The 14,115-nt window shown below is 44.3% G+C and overlaps 1 protein-coding gene across 7 annotated transcripts in view; it reads left to right on the top strand.

The window, feature by feature from the left end:
* Positions 1–14,115, top strand: part of POR (cytochrome p450 oxidoreductase) — a 68,814-nt gene that overhangs the window by 22,251 nt on the left and 32,448 nt on the right. The window contains exon 2 of one of the 7 annotated variants that reach the window (XM_072837409.1): positions 9,101–9,189. The exons of the other annotated variants lie outside the window; for them this stretch is intronic. The gene's annotated coding sequence lies outside the window, so the exon portion shown is untranslated. The remainder of the gene's footprint in view (positions 1–9,100; positions 9,190–14,115) is intronic. 7 annotated transcript variants of the gene reach the window in all.

Genomic DNA, 14,115 nt, shown 5'->3' with positions numbered 1-14,115 from the left:
TGTTTTCCATGCACTGGCCCTAGAACCAGCTAGTTCTTTCAGAAGCCCTGCTTCCTTTTATTGGAAAATGGTCTTTAGAAAGACCATTGGGTGCTCGGTGGCAGTGCTGATTTTCACTGTGATCTGCCCAGAAAAGAGGAATGGAAGGGACGGTAACTCACCATCCTTTGCATGTCTGCCATGTGCCCTGTGCAGTTTCCCTCATGTTATTCTCTGTAGCCTTGTTGGAGGCCTCCATGGTGGTAGTATTCCACTTGAAATAGGAAAGTGGCCAAGGGAAGTTGAGATTTGCCCAAAGTCCTAGAACTATAAGTGGCAGAGCAATTTTGAACTGGCTTTTTTTTTTTTTTTTTTTTTTTCTTTTAAATCCTAAAGCTGTGAGCCCACTTTCCCTTTAGACCCTTCTGGATGCTTCCCCCCCCTGCCCCACCTCTCTATCACTTGCCATATTTTGTGCCTTCCTTTGTCAAGAAGCCCCCCTACCCAGCCACTTTGGCTTACACCAGCCTCACCCAGCCATGAATTGTACCATTCATTCTGGCAAGGAAGTAACAGAACATTCCCTGACTTAGTTTGTCTTTGTTCATTCAGCTGGCATGGTGCTGGGCACAGAGCATACTTGATGGATGTGGAAGAGCCACTCTTTAGTATGAGTGGAGTGTTTCACCTCAAGGCAGTTTTACCTTTGTTGTCTTCAGTGTCCTCAACCAGCAGTGTTTCTTGTGTTTCTTCAGTGTACTTTGCAGAACGTTTCCACAAGCGTCATTTATGCAAAAGCCAACAAGGATGTCTTGGCCTTATTCCCCTCGGAGAGGGGAAATTATTTACTCAGATGGTAGGAAAGCCAACACCCAAATTTGATTCTTTGAACTCCCGCCAAGTCCCACACCCTTTTCATTATGTCCCTCTGCCCGTTTTGCTACTCATACTGTTTCATAATCTAGTGGACTAGAGAGAAATCAGAGAAGAGGCTGGAGCTGTTTTGCTCCCCCTCAATGTTACGATCCCTTCTCTGTGAAACCACCTCTGGCTAGAAAAGTTGTGATTTTAGTAGAAGCTCAAATACTACTTTTGGAAAGGAACCATGGTTTCCTTTGCTCTGACTGAACTATAGGAATCCTGGAGTTAGTAGATGATGATGAGGCAGAAAGAGTTATTCTCTTTCTTTAAGGGATCCTGGAATGAGGAGCTTTTGAAATGTGGACTTAATACTACACTGCGGAGGAATACATAAAAGGTAGGTAGGGTTTTGTTTTGTCTTCCTCCTAAAGTAAGTGCAGGCTATTCTCCACACCAGAAAACAACTGAAGTGGGATAAAGGTGCCATCGTTTTCCATTCTGGCTGGTGGAAGTTTGCAAAGACTGAGCTAACCTTGCCTACTGATGATAAAAGAACTGGGCTGGAGGGGCACTGGACTTGGCAGGAGTGCAGAGTCCTAGCCTGTGAGGCCAGAAGAGCTGTTGCAGAACCTTCTAGAGACCCTCCGGGCTCTCCTGTGCCTGCCCTTAACCAGGCATTGTTTTCTGCCCCCCATCTAGTAGCCTCTGGGGCCTTTGTCCTCTCTCTGTCCTCTGCCTCTTTAGTTAGAAAGACTTGTACTGTATCAGCTATCAAGTGACTAGGCCTACGCATAAATTCAGGCTTTCCTGTTGGACATCAAGGTGAGCTGGTCAAGATGATTGAAAGACGTTGCACGGGAACTCACCCTGCTCCTGTTGGCCCCATGGGCAACGGTTGAGGGCAGGGAGCTGGTCCCTCCAGTTCCAGCCCAGCTGGAGGCAAATCTCTGGGCAAGCCCTCTGATAGGTAAAAGGCAGAATTGGACACATTCTGGGAGTTCTTGACCTCAGAACCCAAACCTTAATCTCCCCTCAGTAAAAGTTGGGTTTCTCCAGAGCTTTTGGGTTTCTCAAGATCATATTCTCTGAACTGTTAAGGAAATCGAAGAGCTTCTGGAAGTCACCTCGACTGGCTTCCGGAGAGGCAGAGTTGAAGTATTCTCCCATCAATCTAAATTCTCATAGTTAGAGCACATCCTAGTACACTAGGCACAAAACAGAACAGTAATTCTCATCTTTGTTATGTAGGATTCACCCAGCACACATCTTTGTCTTCCATACTTCTGCCAACAGCCCCTGTGAGGCAGGTAGTAATTAATATCTCCATTTTATAAAGGAAGAAACTGGAGCTCAGAGTCTTGGAGCTTAGTGCGTGTGTGATGTCATGACGTAAGGAGTTTATTTTTATTTATTTTTTAAAGATTTTATTTATTCATGGAAGACAGAGAGAGAGAGAGAGGCAGAGACACAGGCAGAGGGAGAAGTGGGCTCCCTGCAAGGAGCCCGACATGGGGCAGGCTTCCTGCAAGAAGCCCGACATGGGACTCGATCCCAGGCCCCCAGGATCACATCCTGGGCCGAAGGTGGGGCCAAACCGCTGAGCCACCCAGGCTGCCCGACGTAAGGAGTTTAAACATACCTATTTCCAGATACAAGTGGTGTAAATGATTATTGAAATATGCTTCCCCAGGACTCCAGTCTTTCCTCCCCATGTCACCCATTGCTCTGCCCTGACAGTCTCCCAACGGGAAGGGATCAGGGGTTGAGGAGCAGCAGGTGATGAATGGAGTGCTCGGCAGTGGAACTAGTATGTTCCCAAGCTGTGGTCCTTGGGTTGGTGTGTGATTGGGACCCTGGGCCAGCACCGCCCCACACACACCTTTCCCACTTTCTACCACTGGGGGGTCTAATTTCCTGGGAAAGGTTTCTTCCATCGTTGAGAAGGCCTGTCTGGTCTGCACATCCATCTTTCCAGTGTCTTCTCTCTGTTCTCCCTCTGGCCACAGGTATCATGGCCTCCCCGGAATGCTTACTGATTCTGGTACTGAAGGTTGTTTTTTTGTTTTGATTTTTTAAGATTTTATTTGAGTGCGAGACAGAGCACGTGCGTGTGCAAGAGTGGGGAGAGTAGCAAAGGGAAAGGGAGAAGCAGGCTCCCCTCTGAGCAGGGAGCCTGATGCAGGGCTCGATCCCAGGACCTCGAGATCATGACCTGAGCCAAAGGCAGACACTTAACTGACTGAGCCACCCAGGCGCCCCTGAGGCTTGGTTTTCTACTTGTTTTCCTCCCAGGCTTTTGTGAGCACAGAGCTTTGTAAGTTACTCCCTTTTCTTCAGGTCAGCAAGGGGTCTCAAAGAGGGAGAGCTGCAGAAAAATGATGAAAATAAATTGCTTTTTGGAAAATAATTTAACAGCCTTCAAAATATTTACTCCTTTTGATCCAGAAATCCTTCTAAGATATTTTTGGAAACTCCATTCTAAGGAAGTAATCTGAGGTACACAGAGATTTATCTTGAAAGGCTGTCAAGCATCATGATTATCATGGCATTGTTTATAATAGGGACAATATTCAGCAAGTGCCTCTTTTGTTCATAGGCTAGGATAACATTTGAGAATTTATAATGTTTGCAATTTCATACATTAAAAAAGCAACAAAATTATATTTAGATAAGACCAATATATATATATATATATATATATATATATATATATATATATATATATATATATAAATAAATAAATCTGGTAGAAGAGACCCCTGAATGCCTCAGTGGTTGAGCATCTGTCTCCAGCTCAGGGTGTGATCCCAAGATCTGGGATCGAGTCCCACATCAGGCTCCTTGCAGGGAGCCTGCTTTTCCCTCTGCCTATGTCTCTGCATCTCTCTGTGTGTCTCTCATGAATTAATGAATAAAGTATATATTTTTTAAAAATCTGGTAGAACAGGGGCACCTCACTGGCTCATTTGGTGGAGCATGCAACTCTTGATCTCAGGGTTGTGAGTTTGAGCCCCACTTGAAGTGTAGAGATTACTTAAAATCTGTAAAAAACAAAACAAAACAAAAAACTGGTAGAAGGAAAAAGCAACTAGTACATAGTTGGGTTGCATTCTTTTACTTCATGTTTTTAAATTTAGCATTTTTTTTCAGTGATCATGTATTTTGTTTTAAAGATTTTATTTATTTGAGAGAGAGGGGGAGGGAGTGAGTGCATGCACAAACAGGGGGAGAGGCAGAGGGAGAGGGACAAGCAGACTCACCGCTGAGCAGGGAGCCTGATGCTCAGGGTACATATGGGGCTTGATCCCAGGATCATGAGGTCATGACCTGAGCCAAAGTCGGACACTTAATCAACTGAGCTGCCCAGGCACCCCAGATCGTGTATATTTTTAACTTGTTTTATTTTGAAATAGTTTCAGATTTACAGAAAAATTGGCAAAAACCATGAATTCTTAAATACTCTTTAGTCAGTTTCCCCAAATATTAACACTTTACCATGTTTATCTCTCTCTCCCTATATGTATATATATATAACTATCTATCTATCTATCTATCTATCTATATATATATATATATATATATAACTTAAAAAAATTTTTTTTCCCTGTGATACCTGGGTGGCTCAGTGGTTGGGTGTCTGCCTTTGGTTGAGGTCATGATCCCGGGGTCTTGAGATTGAGTCCTGGATCAGACTCCCTGCAGAAAGCCTGCTTCTGCTGCTGCCTATGTCTCTACTTCTTCTCTGTGTCTCTCATGAATAAATAAAATCTTTAAAAAATACTCTTTTTCCCCTGATCTACTTGAGAATAAGTTACAGGTAGGGTGCTCATTTACCCCTAAGTACTTCAGTGTTTTCTAAAATTCAAGGATCTTTTCTTTTCTTTTCTTTTCTGGATGTTTTCTTAAGTACAGTAATTCCTATCAGGAAATTCACACTGATCCACTGTTTTTCTGAATGTGAAATTATTCATATTTTTCCATTCGTGTCTTTTATAAAAAATCTTTTCTTCCTTTTTCTTTTCTCTGGCCCAAGGTTGCATTTAACTGTAACTGTAACCACTCTTCTATGCCCCAAAGGAGATCATTATTTTTGTATAATATTTGCCCTTGACATTTTCCAAAAAGCCAGGCCATCACTTTGTAGTATGTCCCCCAGCATGGATTTGTCCTGCTGATAAGACAATGATAAGATTCAGACTATATTTTTGGCAGAATAGCACGGAAATGGTGCTGTGTCCTTTGGAGCACCATAGCAGGTGGTGGGCAATGTCACTTTGTCCCAGTATTGGAGCCGTTACCTTTGATCACTTGGTTATGGTGGTGTCAGCCCAGATTGACCTCCGTAGAGGGAGGCAGTTTTTCTCTATGTAGTTGGTGAACTTCTCATCAAACTTTGACCCACAAGATTTAGCACTCATGATCCTTGCCTGAAATGTTATTAATATAGAGGTTGCCAATTGGTGGTTTTCTAAGTCTTTCATTTTATTAGTTGGTATTCTACTATAATGAAGAACCTTTTTTTTTTTTTTATTCATCTGGGTATCCATTTATATATTTATATCAGTATTGATTTGTGTGCTGTTTGTTCTCATGGTTATAATCTGTCACCCTGGTATTTATCTCGGTGCTGAGACTGTCCCAGATTTGACCGGTGGAAACCTCTTCTAGGACCCTGTTTCCTTTTGACACATCATCCCCTGTCATTCTTTGGGTACTACTTTATTCATTGGCACAGCAAGGGGATCCAGGCTCAGTCACTGGTTCTCCTGTACCAGTTCTGGGGTCCGCCATTCCTCCAAGGAGCCCTGGTTCCTTTTAATGGAGAACAACGTTTAGTTAGAATCCAGGGTCTGGGAGATAGATAGGAGATACAACCCACACATGCACACATCCACCTGCATTCACACCTCCCATTCTCTTGCACACCGCCACTTTGCTTCTCTTTATCCACATTTGCAGCTCCCTTCTTCATCAGTAAGAAACCCAGCTGCTGTGTATTTATTTTTAGTTTCCGAAGTAACACGTGAATACCATGAATACCAGCCGTCTCATTAGGAAAGGACAGACGAAGCAAAGGCACGTTAGACACCCACCAACCCCCTCTAATTGCAGACACTCCCTAGAGGAAGTCACTATGGGTCACTTTCCTGGAGAAATATATACTTTTTCTTTTATCTCATTAATGGTCTCATCATGAGGATATAACTCTTTTTTTAATTCAGTATGTTTTGGCAGTCTTTCAGTGAGAGTACTATAGTTCCACCTACTTATTTTTTCTTAAAGATTTATTCATTCATTTGAGAGAGAGAGAGAATGAGTGTTGGGGGAGGGGCAGAAGGAGAGAGAGAGAATCTCAAGCAGTCTCCCCACCGAACCTGGAGCCCGACGTGGGCTCTATCCCAGGATACCCAGGATCATGATCTGAGCTGAAATCAAGAGTCGGCTGCTTAACTGACTGAGCCACCCAGGCTTCTCCACCTACTTATTTTTTAACTGCTGCATAGCATTCCGTTGTTTGGAATTAAAAACCTAAGCATCCAGGTTGGGGCCGTTCCCAACAGTGCTGCCTCAAATGTGCCCCTGGTCCCAGTGAGAGGTACAGCCCAAGAAGAGAATCACTGGACCCCGAGAGCTAGGCATTCGTTTTCCATGAGAAAACAGCTTTCAGATATTCTTCTGATTGAGTAAATAGCACACAACTGTTATTTTAAAAACCAAGCAAATAGTATGTTAGGAAGTGAGGGAAAAAATTAAAATCTCATCCCTGAGATACTGTTTCTGTGACAATCCTCTCACACACCATTTTATGCATACATGTACATATTTTTCCATCACTGGGGTCAGAGCACATGTGCTTTTGTATTGTGGACACACACTTATGTTGCAGCATAACTTACATACAGTAAAGGGCACAGACCCTCAGTGCACAATTTGGGAAATTTTTGCATGAATAGCCTCTCTGCAGCTACCACCCCAGAGCAGGATTCTACACATTGTCTGCCATGCCAGTAGCTTTCCTTGTGTCTCCCACTCATGACCCTTGCCCCAAAGCTGTATTGGCCAACAGCCTTTTTTGTACTGTCTTTGTCGGGTTTTGATATCAGGGTAATACAGGTCTCATAAAACAAGTAGGGCAGCCTTCTATTTTCTGAAAGAATTTGTAGAGAACTGGTGTAATGTCTTCCTCAAATATTTGGTAGACTTTATTGGTAAAGCCGTCTGCTTCTGGAGTTCCCTCTTATTGAAGGTTTTAACTGCTAATCTGAATCCTCTTAGTGAGTTGTTTCTCTAGGTTGAGCCCTGGTGGTGTATGTCTACTGAAAAATGTAGATACATTATCGAAATTATCAAATGTTGATGTCAAGTTGGTCAAAATTTCCCTTGTCATATTTTTAATCTGTGCAGAATCTAACGCTTTCCACACTCTGCTTCCCTGTATTGGCAATTTATGCCATCTTGTCTTTTCTTCACTCATTAGTCTGGCTAGAGGTTGATGGTATGTGAGAGCAACGTTTTGTATCAAGAGTTATAAAAATTCAAATCTTCTTAAGAATTGAAGGATTTTTTTCAAAAGAGGAAAGGTTTCTGTTTCAAGATGCTTTTCTTTTTTTTTTTAATATTTTTTTAAATTTTTATTTATTTATGATAGGCACACAGTGAAAGAGAGAGAGAGGCAGAGACACAGGCAGAGGAAGAAGCAGGCTCCATGCACCGGGAGCCCGACGTGGGACTCGATCCCGGGTCTCCAGGATCGCGCCCTGGGCCAAAGGCAGGCGCCAAACCTCTGCGCCACCCAGGGATCCCTCAAGATGCTTTTCTTACTATTTAGAGCAGACATCAGAGTGGACCTCAGAAAAACAGACACACATTTTTAATTCAGGCTCCACTACTTGCTGGCTGTGTGGCCTCGTACCAACCACTTAAACCCATCGGAGCTCTGACCTCAGTGGCTAGAAAGAGGTAACAGTAACTTCTGGGCCATCTGAGCCATGAAAGGGTTCCCCTGAAGCACTAGGCCCAGTACCTGCTTACGGTGGGCCCCCAGGCTGTGAGTCGCCAGCAACGTGGGAAATTGGCAACAGCCCAGGGAGCCCTGGTGTCTTCCTCCATGTCCCTGGGACAGGCTGTTTCTTCCTCTCTGTCCCCACAGCACTCCGTAAACACTGGTTTTTACAGCAATCCTCACATTTAACTACAGTGTTATCTGTGTTTCCTTGACCAGAGCGTGAACTGCTGCACAGTGGGAAGTGTTTTCCTCGTTTTTTTCTCGCATGACCATATGTATTTAAGTAATCAAGCCTATTTTAATGAATGAAGAACAGGGAATTAAGTAAGTAATGGTACAGCAAATCAGTGGACTGTTGGGCAGCCAAGGAAAATATCATTATCAAGGACCCTCCAGCAACTGGAAAAATGTTTCACAAAATAGAATACGGCTGACCCTTGAACAACATGGGTTTAAACTGCATAGGTCCACATATATATGGATTGTTTTCAATAAATACACAGTACTTTAAATATATATCCTCTTATGATTTTCTTTCTTTCTTTTTTTTTTTTTTTTTTTGAGAGAGGGAAAGAGAGCAGAGGTGGGAGGGGCAGAGGGAGAGAGAATCTTAAGCAGGTTCTGCACTCAGCTCAGAGCCTGATACAGGGGTGGATCTCACCACCCTGAGATCATGATATGAGCTGAAATCAAGAATTGGATGCTTAATGACTGAGCCACCTGGGCACCCCTTCCTTATGATCTTCTTAATGATATTTTCTTTTCTCCGGCTTATGTTACTGTAAGAATTCAGCATAGAATTCTTACCTACATAGTGTGTTGATTATTTCTCTTATTGGTAGGGCTTCCAGTCAACAGTAGGCTTGTAGTAGAAACGTTTTGGGGGGGATCAAAAATTACACATGGATTTTTGACTGTGTGGGGCATTGGTGCCCTTACCCCTCCTGATGTTCAAGGATCAATGGTACATTTTATCTACTTTTTGTATGAATGTGTATATGTATGCATATGTGTGATATATTTACATGTGGAAGAAATGGAAGAAATGAAGGAAAGATCTAGAGAGAAAACAGCTGTGTGGCTGGTCAGCTTCTGGCCTTTTATCCTTTAGCAAATAGCATTTGAGCAGGAGGAGGCTAGGACAGGAGGTGGTGAGACCCCTGTGGCTGGAGGCTGTCAGGCAGAGGCTGGAATTTCTGGGCACAAATGGTTCCTCGGCGTGGAGTCTGGAATTCCCTTTTCTTTCCGCCACAGTTTACAGATTCCTAGGCTTCCTGTTTGCAGACAGAGGAGCAGCAAAAGGACCATCAGGGAGGAGGAGCCTCTTGTGTCTGCAAACCGAGGTGGGTAGGAAAAGTGCCACGCAGACGTGGTGCTGGTGTGCCTGGGGAACCAGGATCCTCATTTACCCTGATTTTTAATTGATTATTTTTGTTATCTCCTTGTTAAAGCTGCAAGCCCTACTCTATGTGTGTGTAGAGTGTGCACACTCTTCTTGGGGCCCGTGTTTTTTAATCCAGAGTTAGCACGTCCCCCTTTGTGCCTTTTTCAGAGCTCTGTTCTGAGCCTCCCTGTTTCTCTTCCTCTTTCCTGAGTCCTTAGGCTGAACCATGGGATCCCCTATCATTGTGTCTTGTCTGCTTTTGCTGACCGTGAACTAGAACCCTGTGTGTTTATGTGTTTCAAAGGGTTCAGTGAAAGAGACCCAGAAAACCAGTATTTATTAATTCAGGTCAGAGACTTGGAGCTTGCACCCACCCCCCCAGCATGGTCACCAACCTCAGCGAGTCCAGTTTAATGAATATACACTTGGTTGGTCTGTGTCATTGGCTCCTGGGGTGGCAGGCACTCTGTCATTAAGTTACCTGGCTTCCTGTTGATACATCTCCTGTGATCAGAGCCCTGCATTACAGCTCATTCTATCTTCAGACACCTTTAATAGAAAGTTCTTGGACAGTATGTAAATCTCTGTCCTCCATTACCCAGGCTCACTTGTGCCCTTAGGGCCCTCTTCTTCCTCTATTTTCTCACTACCCAAAGAAGGGATGGGCCTGCTGCCTCTGAATCTTGTCTTTAGGGTAAATATCTCCAGTTCCTGTACTATTTCTCATGTGGCTTGTTTTGGGGACCACTCCATCTTGGGGACTCTTTCTGATTGTGTTCCAGTTTGTCTTTGGTGCTAAGCATGGAGCCCTAACTCTCTTCATGAGCCCTTAGTGTTTGGGGAGGCCATCCTGGTGTTGGTCCACCAATTCCCATTTCTGTAAAACATGGAGGCAGTGTCATTGTCCCTGCTGAGGCTTGCTGCATGGACACGTTGTGTGAACTGAAACGTGCCCTGCATAGGGAGGGTTCTGATTGCTCTTTGGGGGTTCACATCAGCTTGTCATTCCTTATTCCTGCTGATGCTCGAGAGGCAGAGTAAACTTCAGAATTGTTCTCCCCAGAACTTGAATAAACTAAGGCAAGTCCTCCAGTTTCATGTGTTTCTCTTTTCCTCTGTATTCAAAATTAATTGAGGCAGTTAATCAGGAGAATGAACTGGTATGAACTTATATTAGAGAAGCTTGATGCTTTCTCCGGTGTCTCACTTACTCTGACATTACTGCCACACAGAGCACTTCTGACCCCAGATGTGGTGGTGATGGTGGTGGTGGGGGGGTTCCCCACAATAAATGATTCTGTGACACCAACTGGGTATCTTACAGCTTAACTCAGTTATGACACTGTCTACCTGGAGCTGGTGTCAGAGTAAGGGCTCAGTGCCATGGGACTGCCAAAGACCATGCTGTCACCTGTGCTTCTGACCAATCAGCAATAAATGAGGGTTCCCTGTAACACTCTCCTCGGGTTCAGCTCACACAACTCAGGGAAACACTAACATTTACCAGTTTATTAAAATACACGATAAAGGATACAGGTGAACAACCAGATAGAGAAATATGTAAGATGAGGACTGGGAAGGGGCCTGGATGCTCTTTGAACTTTGTACTGTTAGGATCTTTGTGGAGGCTTCCTCAGTAGCCATGATCAGTCATTAACTCCACTTCTAGCCCCTCTGCCCTCTCTGGAGAAAGGGATGGGCAGGGCTGAAAGTTCCAAGCTGCTAACTGTGGTTTGGTCTGTTTGGTCACCATATCCCATCTAAGAGCCTACCAAGAACCACATTAGAACAAAAGGTGCTCCTAATGCTCTTACCACTTAGGAAATTACAAGGCTTTTAGGAGCTCTATCCTAGCAACCAGGGGGAGAGACTAATACATATATTTTTTTCTATTACCTCACAGAACTCCTGTGAAGTATGTTGTGCCCATATATCATCCTGTGCTAACTTTTAATGGTGTTACTAAGTAGGCCCACAAAAAGCCCTGAAGTATTTACCAAGGGTGTAGGGGAGCTGTGGGTTCACTCCACTTGGAGTTTAGGCCAGGGGGCCACAGCCCCAGAGGGGGTGGTAGAAACCAGCCCACGTAGCTCTCTGTGCCAGCTGCAGTTCCAGTGGTCTATTCCCATGAGGCTTGGTCAGCTCAATTTGTGCTGAGTGATGCTGGCTCTCCTGCCTGCTTCTTGCCAAGTCATACTTTCACACATCAGTTTTCCTGGCTTCCTTCCTCTTTTACATCATTGCATCAGACACAATGCCAGTCATGTGTCTCCATACCACACCACACCCACAGGCCCTGTTACATAGGCAGAAAGGTCATCAGCTGGGGGCACTTATTGTCCACTGTGGAACATTGGCCAGGGCGTGTCCTGAGGTAGGATGACTTGGTCAAAGCCTCATGATTGTGTTGACATGGTGGGAAGAAGCACTGTTGTCCAGGTTCCCACTTGTGACATAGTGGTAATCATATCACATCCCTGCCTGGTTGTCTCTGGCTGCCCAGGGCCCAAAGACCCCAGACATGTAGAGGGCTCCTGGGCCCTTTGCACACTGGTCTCAGTGTATTTCAAAAGGCTTATCTCTTACTGAACACCTTTGCACCACACACACAAATGCATCCATCATACCACAGTTGAGTCACACCAGATTCTATTGCCTCTGCTGGTCCATATTCCAGGCCTTTAAATGTGCTTCCTTTATCTAACTTCTAGCTTCCTTATCTGGCTGGTGGACCCAGGTAATTTTTCATGACTCAGCTCAGGTGTTAGTCCCTGGATGCCCCTTCTTTGTGTAGAACCATCTTGTCTTCCCTTTCCTCAGAACTCAATTTTTCCCTGAGGCGTTATACCTACTGGGACACGCTTGCGAATGACAGCAGTGAGTTGGCACCCTCCATCCCCCACCTTCATGGTGACTGATAAAAAGAGAGGATGTTAATAAGATTCAGAGTATAACATTATTCCCAGATTGTCTAGGATACAATCCCAAATCACCATACTAAAAACTAGGAAAATGTCAACTTGAACGAGAAAAAATAAATCAACATCAACATTAAGGTGATGTTGATGTTGGAATCATACAAGATGAAGAGCCAAACAGACATCTTAGAACTGAAAAATACCATAGTGAAAATTGAAAGCTGTGGATGGCTCCATAGTAGCATGGTGAAGACAGAGTGAGGATAGAATAGCAGAATTACACAATTAATGGCAAGCAACAGAGAGAAACTAGACAGACTGAAAAAAGTGATCTGAGCCTCAGGGATTTGGGGGACCAATCACAAAACACATCTACGTCATTGTAGTTCCAGGAGAGGAGAAAGAGGGTGGGCCAAAAAGGTATTCAGAGAAACAGTGGCTGGAAGGCCTCCAGCCTACAGATTCAGGAAGCCGAATGAACCGGAAAAATGGTAAATCCAAAGATATCCACCCAGATGTGTCTTGGTTTGGAGGATAAACTTTGTGGGCACACTAGCTAGAGAAGAATCTGTTCCACAGCTTTCTTGGGGAGGCCCTTCCCCTGAGCATTCCTGTCTCTGGAAGATAAGCTATCAGGCTCAAGCAGGCTCAGCTGCCTTGAGAGTTTCTCCTCATCTTGAAACCACTAATCCTTGGCAGAGGTTTGTGAACGTGAGTAGATGCCGTTCCCACTGTGGCTGGGGGTGGATGCTAAGCAGTTGTCACTGGCGACTGTTTGCCACTGGGTGACTTGCATGCCAAAGGGACCAACGACATCACTTGCTCAGGCCGCTCACCCCAGTGTCGAGGCCAAGTTGCTTGATCAGTCTTGTTTACTGATCAGAAATTGCATACAATAAATGCAGAGCCGCAGTTACTTCCTAGAGGATGATTTTACCCTGCAGTGTTGTAAACAGTCAGAGAAAGAGCCCTTCTGCCTTGTTTGGATTTTCAGAAGTGCTGGGATGGGTTGCCTTTGGCCCGCAGCATCAACTGTTGAAATTCAGGAGGAATGGTTTCTCTCTTATATGTCTAGCTGTTTATGTATGTCCTTTCCCGTATGTATATTGTCTTTTATAATAAAAATGAAAACTATGTACAGACCTAATTTATAATAAAAGGTCAGATATGATATGGTCTGTTCAGGGTAGCAGGACCTAATTGGCTGGTCTTTTGATCTGCCCTTTTTTCTGTAACTAATTTTCCAGATGAGAACATGAAAGCCTGTAAGGGGTTTGCTCGGAGTCCCAGCCAGCTGGTGGCAGGGCCTGCTCTAGTCAAGAAATGGCTCTGTTTAAACATGTACATTTCATTTTTGGTTTTGTTTTAGTTGACAAATGTTGCATTTGGCTGCATTAGCTGACAAATGTTGCATTTGGCCCCAAAAGCTCTGCATTGTTCAGTGTTCCTCCTTTTCCCTAAATGTGGAAAGAAGAAACAATCTACAGATTAAAGACCCTTCCAGGGCAGAAAGAGGACACAGGGCTCTCCAAGTCTCCTTGGAGTGTCTTCAATAGACTCTGTCACCCTGCCACATTTGACTCGGAGGACACTTGTCAGGCAGGATGTCCAAAATGTTCTCATCAGAATATTTCCATAGCAGAGGAGAGTGATTTTATACCAGACCGGGCAGAGGTTCCTAATTTACCAATGCAGTGGAAGTCCCATCTGTCGAACTCCACATGAAGCATACCAGCTTGTATTGCTTCATGATTTTTAACAAGATCTTGCTGCCTTTCTTTGGATGATTTGTATCTTTGCCAAGCTGGGATTTCAGTGGTGGTTTGGACCTAACTACTTCATAAATAGAGCTGTTAGATATTCTTTTTTGGGCCTGGGGATACCATGGAAATTTTACCAAGATACCAGGGGCTCTGTGAACCAAGGAAGTTTGGCAGTGTCTGTCCTAGTGGATTACCACATGGGCA

This window comes from Canis lupus, chromosome 8, assembly GCF_048164855.1.
Source record: "Canis lupus baileyi chromosome 8, mCanLup2.hap1, whole genome shotgun sequence".
NCBI classification, from domain to species: Eukaryota; Metazoa; Chordata; class Mammalia; order Carnivora; family Canidae; genus Canis; species Canis lupus.
This window is presented reverse-complemented; position numbering and strand designations above follow the sequence as displayed.